We start from the raw sequence: 21887 nt of genomic DNA, 5'->3' as shown, positions 1-21887 counted from the left end.
GGTTAAGCTTGTTCCAAGCATCTTTGTACGCTTCTTCATCATTACGATAAAAGGTGCCTTCAAGATATTTGTGTGCTGAGCCACTGACATACTTTTTCAAATAATAGAGTTTATCAGCTGCAGAGATGCCTTTTCTATCTATAAGTGACATAAATGAGGCTTTCCAGTCCACAAACTGAATTGGGTCTCCATTGAACACTGAAGGCTCGGGTATGGGTAACCTGTTGATGGCTATGCTGTCCTGAACTGCCTGAGCAAGATGAGACACTTCACTGAGAGATGTTGACTGAACAACTCTGCAATGCTGATGAAACATTCCGTTTCTCTGCTCTTGATGATCATCCGGTATTGACTGACTTCTTGTCTCTTGTTTTATTTCTTCTTCATAGGATTTTATTCTGGCTCGAGCAACCTCTATCTCCTTTTCCACCTGCAGCCGTTCCAATTCAAACTTTTGAGTTTCTAACTCTCTTCTGAGTTGCTCTTCTAAGGTTCTTATTTTTTCCTTTTGTTGCCTTTCTGTTTGCATCATCTTATATTCAGCCTCTTTTGCAGCCAGTTCTGCTGCAGCATCTGCACGTTTGCTTGTTGCACTAGAGGATCTGGAATGGCTACTGACACTTGTTTTTGAAGCACTGGAACCATATATAGAGCGAGCATAACTATGTACTAAAAGTTCACGCAGCCTGCCCCTTTCTCTTTCTGCATCAAATTCGCCATCTACAATTGCCATTCTTTCAAGCACTATTTTGATTATGTCATTGGTCACAGCTTCACATGCATCAATTTTACGTCTTAAATCTGCAGTAGGTGTAACATGTTCCCTTATGTCACTGAAGAGTTTCAAAATATTATTTTTTTTGTCCTCAATAGAGTCAGCCATTTCAGCCAGCTGTTTATCAGTTATGTCAGTTTTTAAGTTCTGTCTTGCTTTACGAGTTTCTAACTTCCATTGCTCATACAAAGTGGTTAATCTTTTTTCTTTCTTACAGCATTCATCTTTCTGATAAGCAAGCATCTTCTCCGTTGGCATATGCGGACGTTCTGAACGTCGAGTGAGTTCTTTACTGTCTTGCTTTTGACACTGAGATTCAGGTTTATCTTTATCCTAACATTTAACTGCTTCATTTTCACCTTCAATATCTGTCTGAAGCAGGCTTTCAGAATCCAGTTAGTCCGTATCCATTTCCATAGTGAACTCGTTGACTACAGCAACTCTGCTCCGTAGACCATCACGCTGATTCGGACGTGCAGCAATCCGTCACGTTGCCATCGTGAGCATGCACGTGCATCGAGGATCTGAACCAGTGAAGGTGAAGCTCTTACTGTAGCAGACCTCGCCCGAATGATGGCGCAAACTTTACTGATGTTAATGAAGTTTATTGAGTCCGTTTTCACTCAAAAATCACCGTAAGACTCCAAAAATCACCGTAAGAGCTAAACAAACAAAGTACAAGAAGCGCGAATTGCAGACTAGTTCAAACCTCTATCATTAACATACAGTGAATTACACAAAACAGTCATTACAACAAACAGTTATCAAAAATATACAGACCTTATGCATTTTCGGGGGGTGCTTAAAGTGGCAAACGTTATCTGCGACACAACTCTGATGAACTTGAACTGCGTGCTCTCCCTTTCCTTCCCCGTAAACTACAACACCCGTCAAAATAAAAGTCCCTCTTTAGTAAGACAGATAATGCATTTCTTAAACCCATTTAAACTCACAGAAATATAAAAACAAATGTTCAAAAACGAATTAGAATATTTATCAAAGCAAAGTCTGTTACAGGGTCACCTCAAACCCTGGACAGGAAAAGCAACCCGCAGCAAAAAAAAAACAACAAAAAAAAACCCGGTCTTAGCAACGCCGGTGCTTTCCGAGATGTCGCGTCAGCGCTGCTTGGGTCTCAATCAACAAATATTTAATCTGTACGCTCACGTGAACCTGCACGAATGAAGTCTCTCCGGACCAGCAGACAGAATCAAGGCTGCCGGTCTCTTTCCGCATCTCGCCTCCATCACTTCATCAGTCTACAGCATTATAAGTATCATTTTTGTTCTATTTTGTTCATTTTTGTTCACTTGTGGCGCTTGGGCATTAATTTTATTCTCTGCGAGGTTTTATACTCACACGTTCAAGATAAAAAGCACTGGGCGTTTCGTGCTTGTTTATCTAGCAGACTCGCACTGCATAATTAAGATGTTGATCATATTGCATGCAATGTTTTGAATAACTCTTTCATAATGAGGCATTTTAAGGCTCGTAATAAAAGCTACAATCTTTTATACTGATAAAGATTGTTGTTCGCATTATTAATTTCTGTAAAAATATGCTTTGTCTAGCACACTTAAGATATTTGTTGTCTTAATCCTATGCTTTAATCTTTGTTTATTCAGTCATTGTTCATTTGCGTCTATTCCTGAATGCTTCGTACTGGAATGGGATTCTATGGCTGCAGATGCAGAGAACCGTTGCTCTCACCTCATCTTTACACGGCTTACTCTTGGACTGGCGCTATTATGAACACTGGATCTATCAAGCTGATGTACAGTCGTGGCCAAATGTTTTGAGAATTACATAAATATTGGAAATTGGAAAAGTTGCTGCTTAAGTTTTTATAATAGCAATTTGCATATACTCCAGAATGTTATGAAGAGTGATCAGATGAATTGCATAGTCCTTCTTTGCCATGAAAATTAACTTAATCCCAAAAAAACCTTTCCACTGCATTTCGTTGCTGTCATTAAAGGACCTGCTGAAATCATTTCAGTAATCGTCTTGTTAACTCAGGTGAGAATGTTGACGAGCACAAGGCTGGAGATCATTATGTCAGGCTGATTGGGTTAGAATGGCAGACTTGACATGTTAAAAGGAGGGTGATGCTTGAAATCATTGTTCTTCCATTGTTAACAATGGTGACCTGCAAAGAAACGCGTGCAGCCATCATTGCGTTGCATAAAAATGGCTTCACAGGCAAGGATATTGTGGCTACTAAGATTGCACCTAAATCAACAATTTATAGGATCATCAAGAACTTCAAGGAAAGAGGCGCCAGGATCGTCTCCTAAAGAGGATTCAGTTGCGGGATTGGAGTGCCACCAGTGCAGAGCTTGCTGAGGAATGGCAGCAGGCAGGTGTGAGCGCATCTGCACGCACAGTGAGGCGAAGACTTTTGGAAGATGGCCTGGTTTCAAGAAGGGCAGCAAAGACAGGGGACAGATTGATCTTCTGCAGAAAGTATAGTGAATGGACTGCTGAGGACTGGGGCAAAGTCATATTCTCCGATGAAGCCTCTTTCCGATTGTTTGGGGCATCTGGAAAAAGGCTTGTCCGGAGAAGAAAAGGTGAGCGCTACCATCAGTCCTGTGTCATGCCAACAGTAAAGCTTCCTGACACCATTCATGTGTAGGGTTGCTTCTCATCCAAGGGAGTGGGCTCACTCACAATTCTGCCCAAAAACAGAGGTCCTGAAAAAGAAGGGCCAACACTGCAAATACTGACTCTTTGCATAAATGTCATGCAATTGTCGATAAAAGCCTTTGAAACGTATGAAGTGCTTGTAATTATGTTTCAGTACATCACAGAAACAACTGAAACAAAGATCTAAAAGCAGTTTAGCAGCAAACTTTTTGAAAACTAATTGGCCACGACTGTATATATGGACCCTTTCATTTGAGTTGTAGGTAAGATTCGGCTCAATGCTCAGCAGGCATCTTAAAGTCCACGTGACACGGAAGTTGCTGCTGACTTTATTTCAGAGTAATGACATATCTCCAGTTTAAACCAAATATTAATTAGCAGGCATGGTTTTGTTTGCGCTCCTGGTCTCCGTCTCACTCATAGCAAACTAACGGCTGGAGGGGTGTGTTTAAGGATGTTCTGCACATGCTGTCAACTGATGTCATCAGAAAAACAATGCATTACAGAGTGGAAATAAATGTTCAGATTTCGATTAAAGATTACAAAGACAAACAATGATTAATTGTTTACATCAAGATTAGCAATGTGTGCTAGTAAGTTTAAGTCAATTTCGATTTTATGCAGACTTTAAGCTACAATCAAGGTTTGTTTATTTCGCGCATCTACTGGTGTTGGTTCATTTTGTCTCTCATACCTATCGACTTCTGTCTTACTTGGCTGTTGCGGCCTTCACATTACACGCACTGTTGTGGCACCTTGCATAACTCCTACCATGTGGTCTATCAGGTAAATTTGTCCAATTACTGTTCATGAAATTTGGCCTATCTTGGCCTTCACATATTATAGTCTATCAAGGTCTTCGCTTAACATTGAGTGTTTTTTTTTCTTGAGTCTTGCTGATCTGGCTCATTTTCTATTTTTGGGAGGGAATCTGTTTCTTCTGTGGATCCTCTCAGTTAGATGGAGTTCTATCAAGCGTGTACAGTCTAGCCTAAGGAATGTTATGTATCTGTATATGCTCTTAAGTCACTGCTAGGACCCTAATTCTACCTCTATCATTTAACCTAAACTAATGGCCTCTCTCACTCAATGCGGTGGTTTCGAATTATCATAATCCGCATCAATTGCTATGTACGTGATCGTCCCCACCATATTTCTGTCAAGATTAGTCTCTAAACTATTTCACATAAAACTCAAGGTACAGTTTAATACTCTTCGCAAACTAATGATGGTGGTCCTTTACACATGCTCCTCATGTTAAGTCAATCACGGTCTTCACATACAATGGCCTATCGTGGTCATCTACAAATGAGGCTTTCACATCACAGTCCGTCGGGCCTCACTTTACATGGCCTAACGAGGCTTTACATTACCCTAAAGCAGCTTTTGCTCATTTTACCTATCGTAACCTTCAGGTAAGTGAATTGTTTACAACTGTCTATTAATGTCCTTCGCAAAATTGGCCAGTGATGGTTTTCTCGGCCTAGCTAGGCTTTTCCTAAAGCCTATTGGGGCTGTTCCATCTTCTGTGGCCCGCCGGGGCCGTTCCCACTGCGTCCTCTCATGGCCCATATTACTGTTCTGGCCCGCCGGGGCTGTTTCTGTGACCTATCGTGGCCTGCATCACTGTTCTGGCCTGCCAGGGCCGTTCCCACTGTGGCCCGCCGGGGCTGTTCCCACTGTGGGGTGCCTATCGCGGCCCCTATCACTGCTCTGGCCTATTGTGGCCCCCATCACTGCTCCGGCCTATCGTGGCCCCCATCACTGCTCCGGCCTATCGTGGCCCCCATCACTGCTCCGGCCTATCGCGGCCCCCATCACTGCTCCGGCTTTTCGCGGCCCCCATCTCTGCTCCGGCCTATCGCGGCCCCCATCTCTCCTCCGGCCTATCCCGGCCCCCATCTCTGCTCCGGCCTATCGCGGCCCCCATCTCTGCTCTGGCCTATCGCGGCCCCCATCTCTGCTCTGGCCTATCGCGGACCCCATCTCTGCTCCGGCCTATCGTGGCCCCCATCTCTGCTCCGGCCTATCGTGGCCCCCATCTCTGTCTGGCCTATCGTGGCTCATCTCCTCTACTCTATAAGCTAAATCCTTTTAAGATATAATCCGATATAAAAACCCGCCACTCTTTATTTTACCTAACGGAGCACCCCTTTCCAAGGCTTGTTTTAGAACACACTTAACCACTGTTATCAAAAGCTGCAGTCTATCCCCCTGTCTCTATACCGGCCATTCATTCAGAATTGGGGCAGCTACTACAGCAGCTAAACGAGGAATCTCTATGTCAGCTATTAAGATCATAGGCAGATGGTCTTCCTCAGGATTTGAATCATACATCAGACCTGATTCAAAAAACCATTCTCGAAGCTCAGCAAGCTCTCCAGTAACAAATCAGGTAAATTTTCTTGCAATTACTGGTGGTGGTGTTACTGGCGGTATATTTAAAAAATTAAAAAAAAAAAAAAAAAGATAATAATTATATATGTATGGTCTATCGAGGACTGCATATGTCTGGCCTATTGTGGCTATATCTGTGCGGTCTCGAGGCCTGTTTATGTCTGGCCTATCGTGGCTATTAATAATAAATCGTGTTATAATAAAAAAACTTACACATGTTTGAGTTCGCAGATGTCGACGCGATAACAACCTCCACCCTCCCCACCACCACCAGGATGGTCCTGTCCTTAACCTTCCAGGGGGGTCGGCTGCCCCCCTGCCTTCGTCTTCAGGCAGGAAATGCTGGGCCGCTACCCTCGGATTACGAACTATGGACGGGGCCTTCCGCCAAAGAAATTTATAATAATGCTTGCTGAGTTGTCAATAAATGTATGCTTCGTACATTTTATCTCCCGAGTCTTTCTGGTAGAACTTTAAATTTCTGCCATATGAACATTACTTTAGTCACCTCTAATAACAATTGAAATATAGAAACATGCATATCCTGTAAAGCTGCTTTTAAACTATATGCATCGTTAATCAGAGGTGTCAATTAACGAAGTACAAATTCTTCGTTACATTACTTAAGTATAAATTTTGGGTATCTATTCTTTACTTGAGTATTTTTCAGCCAACTTTTTACTTCTACTACTTACATTTTCATGCAAGTATCTGTACTTTCTACTCCTTACATTTTAAAAATAGGTTCGTTACTGCTATTTCATTTCAGCTTGTTTTCATTTGTCATCATAAAAAAAAACTATCTAGATAAATGGTGCCATCAGGATGGAGTGAATTTGATTGTGGTAGGATGAGAAGTATAAACATATACCATTCCAACACCCTATTGGTTTGTACGCGATCCATCCACATGACACAAATCACATCACACTCCAGCAAGGACATAGCCAGTTTGGGTTCGTTTATCAAAAAATATATTTCTTAAAAAAGAAGGGTTGGGTATGGAACCGGTATCCGATCGCCTCATAGTCAGTCCCCTTAAATTTCATATGAGACCGGCGTCAGACCGGGTCTCCTCTCCTCTCCGTCTTTCAGCACTCTCTTCAACCCGCAGTCCGCGAGCGGAGCAGCGCATGCGCACTTAAACACAATCAGAGGACACAAGGTATGTGTTTATCGATAGATTGTTAGAATATCCGTATCTGTGCAGTTCTTTGTCATAAATACAGTTTACAAAAGGTCACGAGGGAGCCGGTTTCCCATCTACTATAAAGTTTTCGCTTGGCACACCACAGCTGTTTCCTCCAGCGAAAATCTAGCCCTTAACACATATGAACGAACATACTTAATAAATATATAAATATACTTAATTTAATCATACGTACTTTATACATACACTACTGTGCAAAAGTCTTAGGCACGTTAGTATTTTCACTTAAAAGAATGGTGTTCGGCCAGTTATTTATATATTTTGCTGTAGTGTGTCAGTATAAAATACCAGTTTAAATTTCCAAACATTAATTTTGCCGTTGTCCGACTGCTTGTGCATTCAAAATCGCACTAGATTATTATTAAAATTAATGGCAAACTAATTCCTACTGACACACAGCAAAATATATAAACTGGCTTAAAACCCTTTTTTGGGGTGAAAATACTAATGTGCCTAAGACTTTTGCACAGTACTGTATTTTAAAAATGACATTGTTGCTACTTTATAAAGAATGAGCATACAGTAATTCACAGAACTGATTAAAGACAGTGACAGACAGCACTCATTTTAACTAAATATCAGAGTGAGTGACATAGATACAGTAGAAACATTATGTGTGGTTTTGTATTAAATAATGACCCAGATTGTGAAATACATTTATTAGCCTTAAATTAAGGGAAGCACAACTTGGGAAATGAGAGCATACAAGGTGAAAGCTATGGATTTATTTAAAATATTTGTAATGTTCTTTAATGTTATCCAGTTTTTTTTTGTGGTTCTTTTTTTTTAAGTATCGGTTCAGGTACCGTTTAGGCGCCGGTAAGTAGGTATGTGATAAGTAGGCTATACCAACTTTCTAACTCGTTCCCCCCCGAACACTGGCCATAGCAGACGAATGTAGCGAATACAGGAAGCTATCAATCAAGAAGGTATCAGGATTATGAGTTATTTTTCATTTTTAGTTTTTGATTAATCACTTGGATTAATCATTCATTTTGACAGCACTATAATGTTTATTGTAAATAGACAACTATACAAGATTAATTGTTACTAAGCCTGCACCAATGTTCTTGTCCATTGCCCTTGCAGATTCCTGCAGCTAAGCTTGGATGTACATTTACATTCCATTAAAGGTTATTGATGACACGCCTCTGAAGTTTGACTTTTTGCACCATGACAATACTTATAGGCAACTAGTCATCATATCTATTCTTTAATGTATCTGCATTGTACTAAAGTGCGTTCATTTTCAATGGGCATATATGCGGATGAAAGAGGTAGCCTAGTGCATCCCAAATTTTTCAACATGAACATTTTAATATAACATTATAGTCATTATGGCCTATGGCCTTTAGAAAAATGTTTTTTTGAGGAGGTGGGGTAGTGCACAATGGGCCCCTGTGGCGCAGCCTAAGCTTTTGTTCTTAATGGCATTTTTTTTCCTTACATTACTTTTACTTTTATACTTTGAGTAGTTTTTTAAACCAGTACTTTTACACTTTTACTTGAGTAAAAAGCTTGAGTTGATACTTCAACTTCTACAAAAGTATTTTTAAACCCTAGTATCTATACTTCTACTTGAGTAATGAATGCCAATACTTTTGACACCACTGTCGTTAATAAAGTTGAGAATGCTTTAGTAGTGCAACAAGTCTCTGTGTCTGCTCATTCATTCTCCCAGGCCTGTTCAGCAACAGAACATCACTGGTTTGATGATACAGATAAATAACAGATAAAATAAACTTCCAAATATTTAATCCAACAACACAAATACTAAAATATCACATTGACATTAGCATAAGACTGCAATATAAAAAAATTGTTAAACACTACAGTCAGTCTTGATTAATGCATCTCTCTCTCTCTCTCTCTCTCTCTCTCTCTCTCTCTCTCTCTCTCTCTCTCTCTATAGCATTAAAAAAGTTTACAACAAAAAAATTGGAGGGTTACAGCTATCAGGAATTAGTAGGATGTGTGGAGGTCCTTGCTTTGAATGACTTCAGCACATCACTAGGATATCACTAGTTTCTCAGACTGCGCTGGTGTAATCTTGGTCCACTCTTCTTTCACTCTCTTCCATAGTTTGGTAACTGTAGTGCAGGGGTGTCAAACTTAATTCCTGGAGGGCCAGAGCCCTGCAGAGTTTTGTTCCAACCCTGCTCCAACACACATACCATGTAGTTTTCAAATAAGCCTGATCGACTTGATTAGTTGGATCAGTTGTATTTGATTAGAGTTGAATCTAAACTCTGTAGGGCTCCAGTCCTCCAGGAATTGAGTTTGACACCCCTGCATAGTGGGTTTCTTAGACATTACTTTGTTGTCTAGGATTTTCGGAAATTTTCAGTTGGGTTTAGATCAGGACTCTGGGCTGTCCATTTAATTATTTTAGTGTTGTTATCTATCCATCTACCTATCTATCTGTCTACTCACTTACTTAAGTTATTCAAACAGCGGAAAATTATACAGAGAAAAGAAATAAAGAACATTTACATTGTCAAGGAGCAGTGACTGATTAAGTCTTGCGCGAATTTAAGCACTCTTAAAAAACTCCCCTTATAATCAGTGAAGCAGTCAAGACACTCTTTGATGAAAGAATCTCCAACTTACATTGAATGGAAATCTGTCCTTTGTTGTTTATAATGAGAGAATTTAGAAACACAGAATTCAGTCAGCGAGCATGCACACTGAACAAAAAAAACTCATCTGATAGTTTCTGATTGGCTATTGCATTCATAAGCTCAACAGACTTGTGTGTGATTGATTATAATACACAATACAGTAACAACTCGTAAATAGAATCATGGTGTAACACTGAGCAGATCTAAATTTAATGCTGCAGTCAAGCACTTTTCATTTAATTTTCATTTCATTTATGACAGCATTAATGGATATAGTTTAACTGCACAGCATTTTTGTTCATGTGCTGAAATAGTTACTACTAGTGGAAACATGGTGGAAGTGCAGATATTACTGTACATCATTGATACAACATAATGAACAGGGACGAGCCATTATTTAAAACTGTAATTTCTCTGGATTTACAAATCTTTGGGAACTTTTGGGATGATGTAAGGAGCTGCATGAAAATATATCACAATGTGCAAGTGGATAAAAAAAAAAAAAAAAAAAAAAAAAAAATATATATATATATATATATATATATATATATATATATATATATATATATATATATATATATTGTGGATATATTTGCGAACAAGAGTGCTTGATAAATGTACACTGCTGTACAGTGTACAAAGATTTTTGCCAATTTCTGATGTATTACTGTCTACTAATTGTATTATAGGTTTGGTAATGTTGCTAGAGAACAATAACGCTAAAAGTTTTGCTGCGACTCTGAATTGCAATACTAATCTGCATAATTTTCATTTCTGGGGTGTGGTTGGCAGAGTAAATGTACAACTTAAAATATGAAATTTGGCCACAATGTTTATTACTTGATATGGCATGCATTAGATATGGGGCAAAACGTATTTACAATTTTTTCTAAATGTGGGAGCTGAGTTCTTGTGTGTTCGCATAAAAGCATTTTAAAAGGCCTTTTGTTATTGACATACACGTGAATGGTCACAGATTATATTTACTTTACAGTGACAATGAAAAAAATTCAGGTCAAGAATTTTCCTCTCATATGGGTTATAGTGTGCATTTGAATATTGATAACTGCACACTGTATATATAAAGGGTTTTCAAACCGTTTCTGTAGCCTTATAGATGGTAACATATAACCATGTACACAAAAAATTCATTGATAATATGCTTTTAAGTCTGTGAAAGAGAACTGATTTCTCCTTTGGAAATTTGACATGAAGATTCGTATAATGATGGGGCGGCGTGGATGTGCCCTAGAAATATCCACTTTGGTGAGAGTGAGCTTCTTTGCTTCTAATCTGCTGCTTCCTGTCTCTGGCTACCACCACTCTGTATTGTTTAAAAACACCAAGTAAACTGAATCCACAGGCTGATACACCAAGTGTTTCAGATGGCTGACCAGGACACAAGACATAACAGTTTACATTGGCCTGACTCACAAATTGCATTATTCTTCAACAGTATCTTTACTTCGACAGTGGTATTTCTGTAGTAGGGCCAATGGTTTAAAAATCTCCCAAAAATGTTTTTAAAGAAGAAATGTATTCTCAATGTTTTTTCTTCAATAAAACAGAAGTAATGATAGTGTTGCTGATTAACCTTGGATTTGAGCGTGACTGAGAGGCAATCTGAGAGACAAATGAATGGTAATAGCTGTCTACATGCGACGCACATACAGTAAACCAATATGTTGTTTACTTTGCTGCGCATAATAGCACCAAATTAATTAAATAACACAATATATTGACCCACGTTATGTTTTCTATCATACGTTGTACATGTTTGTGATGTCTCATTCTTGTCATCTGACACACAGCAGCCACAAAGTAGTATGTACTGTATAGTGCTCAAACAAATTTTATGAACTTTTTATGAACAACTGTTTTGTTTTTTCTTAGGAAGTGGAAGTTATGGCAGGAATGAGGTTGCACCAAAATGGAAATGAAATGTGAAAAAGTTGCTGAGAATGAAAGATTTTGAAAACGTGTTACTCTTCTTCAAAGAGTCCACTGAGCCTGCCGCATGAGACACAGCAACAAAGGCAAAGCAAGAGGTAGAGTTCACAGTAACCCAACGCTTCACATAAAGCCTGACAGCAGATGAGCTGTTTCTTCCTCTTCACATGGATTCTGTGTGCGCTTTCAATTCTGGGACAACGTTGTCCAAACTGAATGAAAGAAAAGAGAGTTTAATTTGAATAGAATCACACACAAGAATATTGCTTTATTTATAATATAATATTGGCTAGTATAACATAATGTATAATATAATATAAGATTTAGTTTTCCATATCCAGTCTTTTTTTATTTGTTCTAAAAAAAAAATCAGTAAACATGGTGTCGTCTCAAGAAATATTTGCATACACACAAAACCACTGAAACCGACTCAGAATGATGTAGTATACATGCCAGACCAGAATGTGGCACTGTAATTGTGGTGCTGCCACAGAGATAAACTAAAAATGGAGAAGAAGACTTGGAGCATGCGCATAAACCTTGCACGCTGTGTACAAACATATTTGCTTTAGTAAATTTTACATTTTGTTTTAGTAAAGCTAATATACTCAGTAGCTTCTGTAGCATGAACACTAGCTTGTAGTCCGCTGCTGTTGTTGTTGCTGTTACATGACGTAGTGGTGTCTGACTAGGGACAAGACATGGGGTGATGACATCATTGATTCACAAAATAAACGGATTGCCTATACACAAGAAAACGCAAGGGTGTCCTTTTCAGATTTATCCACTCTGGGACCCAGTTTAAAGGGTCATATGACGTTGCTAAAAAGAACATTATGTTGTGTATTTGGTGTAATGCAATGTGTTTAAGAGGTTTAAGGATAAAAAACACATAATGTACATTATTGTTTCTCCTCTATGCCCCGCCTTTCTGAAAACGCGTAGATTTTTACAAAGCTCATCGTTCTGAAAACTGAGGTGTACGCTGATTGACCAGCTATCCAGTGCATTGTGATTGGCTGAATACCTCAAGCGTGTGATGGAAATGTTTTACGCCCCTTAACATGTGGTGCTGTCTCCCGGCACGACCAGACAAAACCAATAAAACCCATTAAACCCATTGAGGCATTTGTTGCATCCAGTGGGGACATAATTGAAATGAAGTACCGATACAATACAAAATATTTACGTATACAGCTAAACATGTCACCATTTTCTTACCTTGGGTGCGTTTCTCATACAACATTGATGATGCATTGTTGTGGAAACTAACTAGCTAGTCATGACTCTTTCCCGAACACGTTCGCATCTCCATCGTTAAAACCACATTAGTTTAACAATTTAGGACTGTTGTTAATGACATCACACGCATGTGGTGGAGTAATACTTCTGCTAAATAATTCATTCAAGATGCTGCTGTATTGAACATGGCATCTGATGACTAATTTACTATGTTTTGTTACCTATCATTTTGCTTTATTTGATGTTTGATTCATGGCGGATTTCCTCTTACATCATACTCCAGGGTTCCCTTTGGCATTTATGCACATGCTCATTCTTCAAAAATGGCGCTTATTGATGACGAGATGTTCCTTGTTGATGTTGATGTTCCTACCAAGTAAGTTTGCGAAGCTGTTTGCGAATGTTCATTTGAACTATGGTTTTGGGAGACAATGAACCGTTGGACTATGTTGGTAATGACAGAACTTGCAACTGTAGTTCTGTAGAACTGTAGAAATGCACCCCTGTTAAGTAATTTGTTAACTGATTAGTACCACCTGTTCCTTGTTTTCTCCCTCATGTGTATTTATATCCCCAGACTGGTTCAGTGCTTCCTCTGTTCTCGTTGTGTATAGTTTCATTTGTTGTTCTCCAGTTGTTATTTGTAATTGGCATACAAAGTTAAATCTTTTATTTTCTTATTTTTCTAGTGCTCAAATAAATCACTTATATGATGTCTAAGTTTCTGTCTAGTGTTTTATAATGGGAAAAAAATGCAGTGGTATGTTTAATGACTAAAATAGTTTGTAGAACTCTTTAATACAGTTGGTAAATATTTTTTTTTCGGGGGTGGGGGTTCCTGCAACAAAAAAATTGTTGCAGGAAATAAAAATTTTCATGGTATCTTCTTCAGATTGGAAATAGAAACTCATGAGACATGTGACTTTCAACCCATTACTTTTCTAGATTGCTACAGGACTGATTTCATGTATTTTTATATATTAAAAAAAATTTAATTCAGTGTGGTAAAAATTTTCAAGGCACTTCAGTGTCTATAACTTTTAATATTTGAGCATTATCAAATCTGGTTGATAAAAAGTAAAGCCCAAAGGGTCTTCTTTCCAAAGACACCAAAATTATGTTTGTAACACACTGAAGTAAGGAACTGTTACAATTTTAAGTTAGGTAGGGCACTTTCAGCTGTGAGTCCCATAATGGGGGGTGCTGGCTAACAGGTTAAACCCTGCTTGAATATAGAATAGAATAGAATAGAATAGAATAGAATAGAATAGAATAGAATAGAATAGAATAGAACAGAATAGAACCAACCTAAGCTGAAGAACGAAAATTTGTGTTTTTCTTCTTTGTCTTCTCTTTTCTTAGCGGGGACATTGTGTATCTGGGTTAATATGCTTTAGACAAACCATGTCAAAATGTATTAGTCTGTATTTATTAGTAGTAATCTGGATTCCTCTTTTAAGTTTGATCAACATATAAATACAGTAGTTCAGTCAAGTTTCTTTCATTTAAAACTTCTAAAGTAAAGTATTTTCTGTCCCCCAGATCTTGAAAGAGTTACACATGCTCTAGTTTTATCTCACTTAGATTATTGTAATTCTTTATATGATGGAATTTCACAGTCCTCTAATACAAGGCTTCAAATGGTCCAAAACGCTGCAACCAGATTTTTAACTGGAATCCGCAGACATAAACACATAACTCCTATTCTAATGGTTCTAAACTGGTTGCTGGTTTGTTATAAAGTTGATTTCAAAATATTGATGTTTGTTTTTACGGACCCACTTTATATTAAGTGGCCTTAACTACTATGTAGTTAAATTTTAATTATTAATTTGGTACAATGCACTTATTGTGTACATACATGTTTTTACATTGTACTTATATTTGAAAAATATCTGCACATAATTACATCTGTAATTAATTTCTGTAATTACATGTATAATTACACGTTGACCCATCCCTTACACCTTAACACACCCTTAAACTTACCCATACCACCAAATCTGTCCCTAACCTTACCTGTTTCCCACCTCAATAGCAGCAAAAAAAAAAGGTGCAATACAATATGAACACAATAAGTACATTGTATTTATTTCTTGATGTAAGTGCATAGTAGTTAAGGCCACTTAATATAAAGTGTGACCGTTTTTACATTTCTAAATGGTCTTGCACCCTCGTGTCTGAAATTTTAATTATGAACACTGACGGCCAAGACTTATGGAGCTGCTGGACAGGCCGCCTCTGCCCTGCACACCATGGCCCTCCAGCAGGTCTATCAGGCCAAGAAGCTAAAGCAGCTGCACGAGGGTAGTTCTGACCCAGGTGTGATGCAGGAGCTGCACACAGCGACGGACCTTGCCCTATGGGCGATGAAGGTCACGGCGCGGTCCCTGGGTCAGCTCACAAGAACCATCAGACTCGGCTACGCTATTCAGTTCGCCCAGCAACCTCCCAAGTTCAGGGTCATCTGGTTCACCTCTGTGCTGAACAAAGATGCTCCCTTCCTGCAAGCAGCAACTGCAGTCCTGCTGCCCTCCAGCCGATATGAAGTAAGTGTTTTACAGTAATATATTGTAATATATTATAAACAATCTTTTTTTTTTTTTACAGCAATTGATTTATGTATTTATTTATTTATTTTGCAGAGTACAATAATTAGATAGAATGAAAAGAAAAGAGAAGGACTGGCAAACTGCCACATGATGTGTTTGATGTATTGTTTCATGGCCATGTCTCAGCAAAGGACAGAGGTCAACTACAATAGCTTCATTGTTTATACAGTTCTCTTCAACACAAAACAACACAAAAATGGGCTCCCGTGAAATGACCATCTGCAATGATGCCCAGACCTAAATAAATGGGTTGAACTGGAACTCTGATGTGGAGCAGCAAATACCATCAGCCTTAGGGCATAGAGACATCAAAGGACAAGTCGAAGGCTGGTAGACAGTTTTGTGAAGAAAAATAAGTCTATTAAAAAAATGGTTTTCCAACGTCTCTGTATTTTTGCTGACAACAATGAAGCACATGCAAACACACACAATAACTATAAACAACAAAAGAGGTCTCCATTAATGCAGTTCCTTTACCACATTTTCTTTTTTGTCTCTATCCCTCTCATCTTCCTCACCCTGTTCATAATACAGATGTGTTATTATCTGTGCAGTGCCTTTTAAATAATGAATATACTGTAGGGTTCCACCGTGTCTCTGAAATGGAGAGAGAATGGAATGCAGACAGCAGTCTCTATTTGTGTTTGTGTTCTGACGTAATCTACTACTGTTAAACACGGTCTGCATTGAAGATCAGTCTTAGGAACGTTTCTCATCCCAGTTCTGAAGCACTCATGGGTGAAGTCAGAGATGTGGGTGAGCTGCCATCAGCGCCTTGTGATTTTGTTCCCATACAGTATATCACATTTCCAGGTGTGATTTATTGGGTGGACTGTTATTTTTATATCTGCAAGCCTGTCATTGTACAGTGCATGGAAATTCTGTCATTATATACTCACTCTCATAGATACATGCAGAGATTGGAAGTAACAAAATACAAATACTTTATTACTGTACTTAGAACTGTACAGGAGGTTTTTTTTTTCTTTCTTAAAATGGATGCATTTTTTCTTAAGATTTGCAGACAAAATTAAGGAATTACTGTGACAGATTTTCTTATTGCGCTGTAAGCTAAGAAATTAATGTAGACTTAAAACAAAATGATGGTGAAGAAATTATTTCCATATTTCCCAGAAATATTTTTCCAGGATAAGCAAGGATATTTATGTAGGAACCAGTGCGGTAAGCATTTGAGCTTAATCTAGTCAGTATATTTATGTGTTATAATTTGCACCAGAGCCTTTGATAATGAGAATGCTCTTTTGAAGAATAGCCATAGAAACTAAACTGTCTTTGTACTCATAACTCTCAATGCACCTCTGAGCTTTGAGACATTATATAAAAGCACACTCTTAGAGTCAAAACACTTACCCCTCGACTGTTATAATTGTACAGTGAGTGTGTGTCACATTTGGACCAATCAGACAGACAATTGTTCACTAGATTTAACAAATCAGTTATTAATTAGATTAACAAATAATAATACTTTGTGCCAGCATGTTTGTGAATGACCACAGGTCAATGGTTACTAATGCAACCAGGACACCTCAGCCAGACCAGATAAACTTTACGACCTAGGGGCATGTCGACAGTTCTCCCTCTCACCATCTTTCAACCATAAACAAAACAAAACATAATGCCCATAATAATTGACTCTTCTCTAATTAATTCATAGAAAAACCTTCCTTTGAATGAACACACATATCCTTCAGGTCATTGTGTAAGTGTTACTGTTCTTGTATATTGTCTTTTGTATTGTATACTGTTTTATTCATGCATCTGATAGAACCACTCGTTCATGTAATCTTACCTATATCATGTTTAGTAACTATGGATTTGTCTTCTGGGGATCTAAATGAGAGTGTAAATCATATGTAAATCAAAATATTAATGTTCTAAGAATCTTTAGTAGTTTTTGCATCAACACCCAGTCAAATTACCATGCTCTCCTTTAAAGGGTCATAAAACCCCCAATATTCCCTTTGCAGACTTTAAAGGGCTCACGCACAGTTCTGCTCTTGGTCGTCTGCTGAAACTTCTGATTGCTGCCCATGTGGAAAGCCTGAGCCGGTGTGGGTGTGCTCTTATGGCTCCAACATACAGCCCAGGCAATCTAACTCCTTTTAGATCCTGAGAAGATAGGGATGCTGAACTAAAAGTTTTCTAAGGACACCCCAAGTTTGTGCCAGGCTTCGGCCTTGACTTTTTATCCACCAAAGATCCTAGATCTCCGCTGCTATCTAACTTAGCTCTTCTTCACTTTCTACCTGGGAAGAAACTCCCAACCACTGTCAAGTCAGAACATCTTTTGAATCATCGATCATCAGTCTTGGAAGAACGTGAACGCAAGTCCAAAAAACCTTGAATCAATCAAGACCTTTATCCGAGACTGCATCCGGACAGTAGTCAGTGACCAAGGAAATGCAAGTACATTGCATACATTTAACCCTCTGAAGTAGATTAACGCATATACTCCTGATAACCCCGAAAATAACTTAAATTACACTTTCAGTTTTGATCGTACAGATAAGAGCAATACATCAATCGAATCTGTAAAGGGTCTACTTTTTTTGTATACAGACATAATAACAACAAAAAATTATGCATTTATAAAATAAAGATAACAAACAAGGTGTGCTGTCTGCAGCCTTTGTCTGCGCTGATCTTCACTTACAAACGCGTCATTAAAATGAACTGTAACTCTGTGAATACTCAATGAATAGACATTAGAGTAGGGCTGGACAATAATTCAATATCAATATATATCGCGATATTTTTTTTCAATAACGGTGATATGATTTTTAAACACATTTTCGATATAATAATATATATTATAATAATAATAATATACATAACAGCATTTGTCACTGACTGACGTTAGGCGCACAGCCGTCAGAAAGAGCAGAACACCATTGGCTACTTTAGTGATGACGTACACCGCAGAGTCACGCAACCAGTGCTCAGCACAGCAGTAGTAGGCTGATCTCCAACGCGGCAAATTTTAGCTACAAAATGAGCGCCCCTGACCGCAATACAAATGTGACTGAACGAGCTTCCACAAGTGAGGAGAAATCAGACGAAATGGTTGAGAAGAGAGGAAAGACTAATTCAGTGGTATGGAAGTGGTTCGGCTATCTGAGATCTGATAAACTTCAGGTTTCAGCGTGCTGCAAATGTGCCGGAGAGTAGTGCCGACTAGCAGCGGAAACACATCAAATCTGTTCCACCATCTGAAGCAGTTCTACCCTATAGAACATTCTGAGAGTCAGAAGATGAGGCACCATAAAAGTTTAAGCCAACAACCTGTCCCTCAAACAACACCACCATCATCATCCCCAACACCAACATGATGCCGTTTACTATGGTGGAAAACGTGGGCTTCAGGAAAATGATTTCAATCATCAACCCAAGATACGAGCTCCCTGGGCGAAAATATTTTTCACGCGCAGCTATCCCTGCACTTTATGTTGAAGTTAGGGAAAGGGTGGAGGAACAACTGAAGTCAGTGTCATATTTCGTGACCACAGCTGACCTGTGGTCAAGCCGAACCTCAGAACCATACTTGAGCCTGACAGTCCACTTTATTGATCAAGATTGGAAGCTTGTCAGCTTATGCCTTCAGACGGTCTACTTTCCTGAGGATCACACGGGCGAATCAATTGCAGCCGGACTTGCAGATGCGCTCGCCTCCTGGGGACTCCGCGAGGTCCGGCAGGTCTGCATCACCACAGATAGCGGGACCAATATCATCAAAGCCGCTGAGTTGAACAGATGGACAAGACTACAATGCTTCGGGCATTGACTGAACTCTGCTATTGGTAAGTTATACACAGCAATATAAATGGTAGTGTTATGTTAAAGCTGCATGTAACCTTTTTTGGTCAAAAATTAGCAAAATGTATATAATGAGCCAGTACATCATGAATCCAATATCCAAACCGTGTTTTTGTCTTATCCTGAATCACTACGGTACACTATAATAAGTGTTTATATTCGGACTATTTTAAACTACTTCGGCTCGGCTTTGCTGCGGAGTAGCCCAGTACCTGCGTGATTCGTCATAGACATAAACAGAGAGAAGTAGTTCCGGCTACAATGTTCTTCCACAAGATGCATGCAGAGCGCCACATGTTATGGACTGCAGCAACTTTAATTGATTTTTTTTTTTATATTAAATCATTGTTCTTAATTAGTACTTAGTTGTTACTATAATACTTACCCTGTAGTTGATTAGGTGATTTTATTCCCCCTATTTAGGTGATTTTATAGGCTATTCCTTTAATCTTTATTCAAGACATATTTGTATGGATTATACATACAGCAATTCTTTCAATTAAATTCAAAGGTGTTTTACTGGCATTGGAACATATGTTTACATACGTGAACACATGAACATTGTTACATATGTTAATTTGCCAAATCAAGTGTGAAGTAAAAAAAATAAATAAATATGCAAGCAGAAGAATTTTGCAGTAAGAATAATATGATTAAACGACAAATTGTAGTTAAAATATAAATACAAATTATAAGTATATATTGCTTTTTTTTCACTGTCTACAGAGAAAGTTAACCAAGACAAGCGGGTGGACAGAGCAATTGGGGTCTGTAAAAAGGTGGTGGCTGCCTTCTCCTACTCCTGGAAGAAGAAACGGGACCTTGCAGCTGCTCAGGAGGAGTATCATTTGCCAAAGCACAAGCTCATCAGTGAAACACCAACAAGATGGGGCTCCCGTCAACAAATGGTGAAGCGGGTTCTGGAGCAGAAAAGGGCCATCACAGAAGTCCTCTCAAAGGACAAGAAGACCAGACCGCTGGTTCCTAACTGGCAAGATGTGGATGTTTTAGAGTCTATAGATGCAGCTCTAAGCCCACTCCTCAAATTCACTGATGCTTTGTCTGGTGAATCCTATGTCAGTGTATCATTTCTAAAACCAGTGATGCATCTCTTCAACACCTCCATCTTGAAGGAAGCAGAGGATGACACAGAGCTCACCAGGACCATAAAGACAACCGTGATGGGATAACTTAACCAAAAATATGATGACCCAGCCATGGATAATCTACTTGACATGGCATGCCTCGCTGACCCACGATTCAAGCTTCAGTACACTCAGGAGGATAAGAGAGAATACATCAAAGAGAGAGCTGTGTTGGAGATGCTGAAGGGAGAGAGATCTGTTGTGGTCAGGGAAGAGAAGTCCAGAGAAGAAGCCATGAGAGACACTTTTGTACCACCCAAGAAAACAAAGCGTTCTCTGGCTAGCTTTTTTTCAAACAGGCCCACCACTACTACTGACACAGAAAACTTGAGTGCACAGCAGGCAGTTGAGAGGGAGCTCGGCAACTACCTTGTGTCTCCACATGCTAACAATGACTCAAATCCTCTGGATTGGTGGAAAGTTTATCAAGAGTAAAAAAAAGTTTATCTTAGAGTAAGTCAACTGGCACAACATTACTTGTGCATTCAGGCCACAAGCTCCCCCTCTGAGAGGGTTTTTAGTACAGGTGGCAACATTGTCACATGTAAAAGGGCATCTCTGAAGTCAGATAATGTTGACCAGCTTGTATTTCTTGCCAGAAACCTCTAGAGCCTGTCATAGGATGTCATCAACACTCAACAATGTCCCTGCCCCAGCAACATGTGTTTTTTTTGTTGCTCACTCTTTTTCTCTTTTTTTCTGCAGCTGAGCACTTTTCATATTTTTTTTTATCCTGGCTGAAGCACTTTGGTTTATAAGAACAAGTTTTGTTACAATAAGTTTTGTGTAAAGAATAATATAATCAGCCTGTTATTGTTTAAAGATAAATATATTAATAAGGTCAGTCTGAGAGTCTTATGTTTATTTCACTTTTCTTGTTTGTATAAAGGTTAAATACAAATAAAAGGTGAACTTTCATTTATTTGTACCGTTTTTATTTCTAAAATATTATGTAGTTTTATCTGAGGAGGTTTCATAGACTTGGCAAATTAATTTTAATTTATCATTTATTTATAATTTTATAATTAATTTAAAATGAATTAACCTCAGAAGATTGTAGGTACAGCCATCCGTTGTGGGCGTTATTGGCAGTTTTTCTGAGGCTTTTATATTGTTCATATCGATATCAAAATTATATCGCATCGACCGAAATTAAGTAATATATTGTGATATAAAATTTGGCCATATCGTCCAGCCCTACATGAGAGAGATATCTGTAGAAAGCCGGACATGTCTACTTTTAAACTAAACAAGTGCTGCCGAAAACAAATATTCTGTGATAAAGTATTCCATATGAAAATAACGCAATGTACGTTTATCACGTCTCCCTTCATTATCTCCTAATGTGACCACGCCCCCGCGCGGAACGCTCTATTCAGATTCTATTGTTTCACTGAAGCGCGCGGCTTGAATACGCCCACACAACTGAAGACAACGCATCGAGACTGTTCT

At 38.7% G+C, this 21887-nt stretch overlaps 2 long non-coding RNA genes across 2 annotated transcripts in view; one reads left to right on the top strand and one right to left on the bottom strand.

The window, feature by feature from the left end:
* The window catches only part of LOC132155193 (uncharacterized), a 530067-nt gene that overhangs the window by 244639 nt on the left and 263541 nt on the right, over positions 1 to 21887 (top strand). The window lies entirely within an intron of this gene.
* Positions 1360 to 1727, bottom strand: LOC132154289 (uncharacterized). The gene is made up of 2 exons (XR_009437142.1): positions 1556 to 1727; positions 1360 to 1437 (listed from the first exon to the last, which is right to left on the bottom strand). It is a non-coding gene; the product is annotated as an uncharacterized LOC132154289 (long non-coding RNA).

Source organism: Carassius carassius, chromosome 12, assembly GCF_963082965.1.
Source record: "Carassius carassius chromosome 12, fCarCar2.1, whole genome shotgun sequence".
Taxonomy (NCBI): domain Eukaryota; kingdom Metazoa; phylum Chordata; class Actinopteri; order Cypriniformes; family Cyprinidae; genus Carassius; species Carassius carassius.
The sequence above is the reverse complement of the archived record's forward strand: the minus strand, read 5'-3'. Positions and strand labels throughout refer to the sequence as shown.